Source organism: Lactuca virosa, chromosome 2 (assembly GCF_052849685.1).
Source record: "Lactuca virosa cultivar CGN04683 chromosome 2, Lactuca_virosa_CGN04683_v6, whole genome shotgun sequence".
NCBI classification, from domain to species: domain Eukaryota; kingdom Viridiplantae; phylum Streptophyta; class Magnoliopsida; order Asterales; family Asteraceae; genus Lactuca; species Lactuca virosa.
The window spans coordinates 106,783,818-106,790,721 of record NC_136427.1 but is presented as its reverse complement, the minus strand read 5'-3'; positions in this window follow the sequence as shown (position 1 = coordinate 106,790,721).

Below are 6,904 nucleotides of genomic sequence, written 5' to 3'. Positions count from 1 at the left end.
TATTATAAAGTCACTAAATGTTTTTTTTAATTCCCAATCTTAGTTACTTTAGGAAAATATGAATTTGGTGCTAACCCATGAAATTACACTTTTCACCTTGCTTAAGTCGTTAGTGGAGCGTATGTGGTTAACTGGCACACTAACTTGGATTTAACAAGGTTGGCAAAGGGTGGCTTATGGTTTATCATAGATCGGTGGAGTGTGTGTGGTTAACCGGCACATCGATTAGATGATAAAATTAAGAGTACCAAGTAAATTTGCATGGTTATTCACACCTTGTTTTGTGATCCTCGGCATTCCAGTCACAAAACTTGAAGGGCACAATCGAGATTAAAACATGCCATTGAAAAGTTCAATGAATCTCAAAAGAATCTAGGAGTTTCAAAAACCAATTAAAACCTAATAATACATTTCGTTTTCATGGTGGAAATTGGTGAATTGTCGTTCACCTACCTTCAAATATTTTATAGCTTAGATTATGGCATCCCTCTTCTAAGTTATAAAATATTGTGTTGGGTCCTAGACTTAATATTACATTTGGGTGTCTTATTAAGGATTATCTATATATCTAATCTAAACTTGTCTTTATTTCTTTTCAGATGTCTTCCAACAATGCTGCTTCTGACTCAAACCCTACCGGCTCCTTCTCTCTCATGAACCTTTGTGGGAGAGTCATCTTTGATGGGACTAATTTCAATGACTGGATTAGGAACATAAGGATGGTCACTCGCTATGAGGACAAGGAATATGTCCTCGACAAGGAGCTAAAGGAACTTGATGAGTCTTCTTCTACTCCAGAGGAGATCGCTGACTTCAGGACTCATGAGAGAGATGCCACTAAAGTGGCATGTATCATTCTGGCCACGATGACAGCCGAGCTCCAAAATTCCTATGAGGACTTTTATCCTTTTGAGATGCACCAGGATTTGATGGAGAGATACCATCAGAGTGCTCATCAAGAGCGATATGAAATAATCTCCTCCATGATAACAAACCGAATGAAAGATGGTGAACCCATCACGGGCCACATACAAAAAATGCAAAGGTTTGTGGACCGTCTACTGAAGTTGAATGTGAACTTCCCCGAGGAGTTGGCAATTGAAATCATATTTCACCCCTTACCTTCTTGTTATGATCAATTCCGAATAACCTATCATATGAACAAGGAGGAGGTCACACTCAACAAACTTCAAGGACTTCTGAAGACCACCGAAAGTGGTCTTAAAGGTAAATCGATTGTTACCACTCCTACTCCTACCACCGCCCCTGTTCTGGCTACCGGGAAAGGTAAAGGGAGGAAGAGGAAGAGCCCTTCGAAAGGTACCAAGGGAAAGTCTCTTGATCGCTCCTCTTCAAGTAGAACCAAAGGTGGTTCTGTTACTCCTTCTACCAACCCTAAAGAGGTTGAATGCTTCTATTGCCATGAAAAGGCGCACTGGAAGCGAAACTGCCCAAAGTACTTGCAAGATGTTAAGAATGGGAAAGTGAAACCCAACCATGCATGTATTTACACTATATTGTCTAATAACTCATCATATTCTAATTCTTGGGTCCTTGATACAGGTTGTGGTATTCACATATGTTCTGGTTTGTAGGGACTAAGAAGAAGTGATAATGTGGAGCATGAGAAGATAAACTTGATCATGGGGAATAGGAAAGCTTCACCTGTCACCAAGATTGTAGTTTAATCTTTGTTGCTAAGTAGTGGGTTAAGATTAGATTTGAATAAATGTTGTTACTCGTCTGAAATGGCGAGAAATATTATTTCCTTTCACGGTTTGTACAAACAAGGATTTACTTTTTCATTTGCTAATGAATGTGGTGGTATTAATGCTTTTTATGATATTGTTCTTTATTTTAAAGAATTACCTTGTGATGGTGTATATGAAACTGTGTCGGTTGTAGATAACCTAGGAAATAATGTGTTATGTATTGATTCTTCCACTAGCTTGGATAAATCATCATTATGGCATTGTCGTCTTGGACATGTTAGTAAGAAACGCATAGGCCAACTCCAAAAGGATGGAGTCTTGGAGTCCTTTGACCTAAAGTCAGATGATAGTTGTGAATCTTGTTTACTTGGAAAAATGACAAAGTCACCTTTCACTGGTACCTGTGCTAGGGGTGAGGGTTTGTTGGATCTCATACACACAGATGTGTATGGACCCTTCAGAACCACCACAAGGGATGCTAACCGCTTCTATGTGACTTTTACTGATGATTATAGTAGATATGGCTATGTCCACTTAATCAAGCATAAGTCGGAAACCTTGGAAAAGTTCAAAGATTTTAAACAGGAAGTGGAGAATCAGCTGGGCAGGAACATTAAGATGCTTCGATCCGACCGAGGTGGTGAATATCTTAGTACATAGTTCCTTGACTATCTTAAGGAATGTGGGATTGTCTCACAATTGACACCTCCCAGGACACCACAGCTTAATGGTGTGGCTGAGAGGCGTAATTGAACCTTGTTGGACATGGTTCGTTCCATGATGAGTCGAGCTTCGCTACCAATCTCATTTTGGGGGTATGCCTTAGAGACTACCGCCCATATCCTTAATCTAGTCCCTACCAAAAAGGTTGCCAAAACACCATAGGAGATGTGGAATTGGAAAGTTCCCAATTTGGACCACATCAAGATTTGGGGTTGCAAGGCTTTCGTGAGGCACGAGACTCACGATAAGCTCGAACCTAGAAGTGAGCGGTGTATTTTCATCGGCTACCCACAGAAATCCTTTGGTTACCTCTTCTATAGACCAAATGATAATGTGGTCTTTGTGGAAAGGAGAGGAGTCTTTCGAGAGAGAGAGAGAGAGAGAGAGAGAGAGAGAGAGAGAGTTCATAAGCCAAGGAAACAGTGGGAGGCAAATTGACCTTGAAGAAATTCAAGAGTCAAGTGGTGAAGGAACCTCAAACCCTAACAATCAACCTGAGGAGGAAACTCCTGTTGATCCAACTGACGAGTCTATACCTCTGAGGCATTCCACGAGAGTTAGGAATGCACCTGAGCATTACTATGGCTTCCATATTACTGCAGAAGGAGATACACTTATCAGTGATAGTACACTGGTAATTTTGGATGAACCTAGCAGCTACACGGAAGCCATGGCAGGCCCCGAGTCTGCTAAATGGAAAGAGGCTATGGACAGCGAGATACAGTCCGTGTATGACAATCAAGTTTGGAACTTGGTTGACAATGTACCAGGTCGTCAGAAAGTCGGGTGTAAATGGATCTTTAAGAAGAAGAACGACATGGATGGGAATGTACACACTTATAAGGCGCGACTGGTTGCAAAGGGCTTTTCTCAAACTCCGGGAGTTGACTATGATGAGACCTTTTCACCAGTAGCGAAGATTAAGTCTATTAGGGTTATGCTAGCCATTGCTGCATTTCATGATTATGAAATATGGCAAATGGATGTCAAAACAGCTTTCCTTAATGGAAAGTTGGCTGAGGATGTTTACATGAGTCAGCCAGAGGGTTTTGTTAGTACAGAGTACCCTAATAGAGTGTGTAAGCTTGAGAAATCCATCTATGGATTGAAACAAGCACCTCGCAGGAGGTGAAGACTTGGCCTGGGAAGTGTTTCGCTATGAAAGATCTTGGAGAAGCTGTCTATATCCTAGGGATAAGGATTTTGAGAGACAGGAGTAAGAGACTAATTGGACTTAGTCAGAGTACTTACTTGGATAAGGTGCTGAATAGGTTCAGCATGCAGGATTCCAAGAAAGGAGAGTTACCTATCCATAGTAACGCCAGACTGAGTAAGACTTAGAGCCCGAGTACAGACGCTGAGATAGATGAGATTAGTCGAGTATCGTATGCTTCCGCTGTAGGCTCGATCATGTATGATATGACTTGTACTCGTCCTGATGTGGCCTTTGCTTTCAGCATGGTCAGCAGATATCAGGGGAATCCTGGCAAGGCTCACTGGACTGTGGTAAAGAACATTCTCAAGTACCTGCGGAGAACTAAGGACTGGGTCCTTACCCTCGGTGGGAGTGATGACTTGAGAGTAGTGGGGTATAGTGATGCTAGCTTCCAGACTGATAAGGAAAATTTTTTCTCTCAGTCAGGCTCGGTCTTTACCTTAATTGGAGGAGCAATTACTTGGAAAAGTTCCAAGCAGGAGATAGTGGCTGATTCAACTTACGAATCAGAGTACATAGCAGCAAGCGAGGAAGCGAAGGAGGCGATATGGCTGAAGAACTTCATTGGAGACCTTGGAGTTGTACCAGCTATAAAGGAGCCTATGGAGATTTTCTGTGATAGTGAAAGTGCAGTTGCCTTAGCCAAGGAACCAAAGGATCACGGGAGATCCAGACACATTGACAGAAAATACCATTTCATTAGACATCGAATAGAAGAAGGACTCCTCGTCGCAAAGAGGGTATCATCGGATGAGAACCCAATGATGATTAAATAAAAGTTGTTATTTATTTATAAGTAAAGTGTTACTATCTTCTATCAATCGTTTACTATCATTTCAATTTTGCATGTTTTGACGTCCAGAATAATTATGTTATGGTATATCATATTATTCAAACTCTCCACATTCAGTCATATGTTGGAAGTAGATATGAATCAAGACTGTCATGAATTGGGTTTGTAGATGCCTAAGGTGCTAGACATAGCAACTGGTTGCTACAACATTCATGAGTGCTCATAAGTTCTGAGTATTGGAGTCAACCCACGCTCACTTGTATCACTTTGTGAAATTTATCTCAAGTGATCGTGAGACGGTAATATCATATAAGTCTTCAAACCTAGAGATATGAGTTGTTGACTATGAGTTAGTTATACATTGATTGTACGAAAACGCATTGGTAACTCGATGTTATAGAACGTGATTTTGTGTATGATTTAGCAAGTAGTAGAATAAGCATGTGAGTCGAAGTTTATCTGTTCCTTCTAATCCTTGGAGGATTAGTAGTGATATCTGGGCCCCTCGATGATTTTGTTTTGACCTATGTACCAGGCCCGGTCAGAACCAAATTGATGTGTTCAGTTTAGTTCTATGTCAAAAAAATCGGAAATCGCGAAACAAACTGCTGGACAATAAGTACGACATTGTTCCACGTATTTTTCCTACTGATATCTTGAGAGCAGAGGATTATATGATCACTTATCTTAAATGGTAGGTCATCTTAGTTCCGCGAGACTTTGAAAGAGCTACGATTGCTGATCGGTTACTGAAGTCATACTTGCAGTTATAGTTATTAGACTTATCCAAGTGGGAGACTATTGGATAAGGTGTCTAAGTCCATAACTATTTCTGGTATGTACTTGACCCGATTGGCATGGTCCATTTGGGTTGCATGGCATCATGATAATTGGATAGACAAATTGGGAAGAAGGACACTTATGATTTGTTAATATATTATAAGTTATAATATATTAATATGAAATCATATCATTTAATTAGTATTGATCAAGAATTAATTTAGAATTAATTTTGTGATTAAATTTGAGACTAATTAAATATATGGGTTTGATTGTGTAAATTATCCATTCTTATATAGTGGGCTAATGATCCATGGTTTATTGGATTGGGCTAAATCCATAGGGTGCTCCATGGATGCTCCATGTAGGTTAAAACCCATGGATCATGGAGGAAATGAAAAGCCATGTCAATTAGGGTTTACATGGTGTAACCCTACTTGTGACACACTATATAAAGACCCCATAGGCTAGCAAAATCGGCACTTAGACTAGAACAAGGAGGGCTACCCGATTTGGAGTGATAGTGTACTTCTCTCAAATTTATTCCAAGAGTTGTGGTGTAGTGTGAAACATTTGAGGCATCACATTTGGGGTGCTAGGCTCATAAAGTTCTTAAGGAATCCAAGCAACAAGAAATGTATGTTCTTCTACTAGCTTTTTTGTTTCAAGTTCCCCATGCCATGCTAGTTAGGTTAAGAACCTTGGAAAAATCAAATTTGCAGGTATCTTAGTAAAACATAGATCCAAGGTTTCTAGGGTTGCATGTACACCTTAGGAGTGTTAGAATGCTCAAAACCCATCAATGTGCATCGCGGCAGTTGAAGTCGCATGAGACGAGATACCCTACTCATGATCTGGAGTTGGGAGCGGTGGTATTCGCTCTCAAGATTTGGAGACATTACCTCTATGGGGTCCGCTGTACCATCTACATGGACCACAAGAGCTTGAGACACATCATGGATCAGCCGAACCTGAACATGAGACAACGCACGTGGTTGGACGTAGTCAAGGACTACGACTATGAGATCCTTTACCACCCAGGTAAAGCGAACGTGGTGGCGGACGCTCTGAGCCGCAAGTCAGTTGGATCATCCACTCCAGTGGCATGTATGAGGATTTCAGTGGATTCTCCACTTGTGGGCTTGATCAGGGAAGCCCATGCAGAGGGTATGTGTCAGGAAAATTGGAAGCTGGAGAGGATTAGGGGTGAGAACACCCGGTTTGTTCAGGTTAGCCGGGGATTATTGACCCGTTGCGGTCGGGTTTGGGTTCCGATGTTTGGTGGGGTCAGACAGACTATATTGGAGGAGGCTCATAAGTCTTGCTTCTCTATTTACCCGGGGGCCACCAAGATGTACCGGGACTTGCGATTGAGTTACTGGTGGCCGTGCGTGAAGCGAGAAATCACTTGGGATGTTGAGAGGTGCTTGACCTGCAGGATGGTCAAGGCCGAGCACTAAAGGCCGCATGGTAAGCTGCAGCCTCTGGAGATTCCCATGTGGAAATGGGAGCAGATCACGATGGACTTCATCACAAAGCTGCCAAGAACGGCGAAGGGGTTCGACAGTATTTGGGTCATCATGGATCGATTGACCAAGAGTGCTCATTTTCTGCCTACTCTGGGAGAGCTCATCGGCCGAGAAGCTGGCTGATGTGTATATACGCGAGATTGTCGCTCGT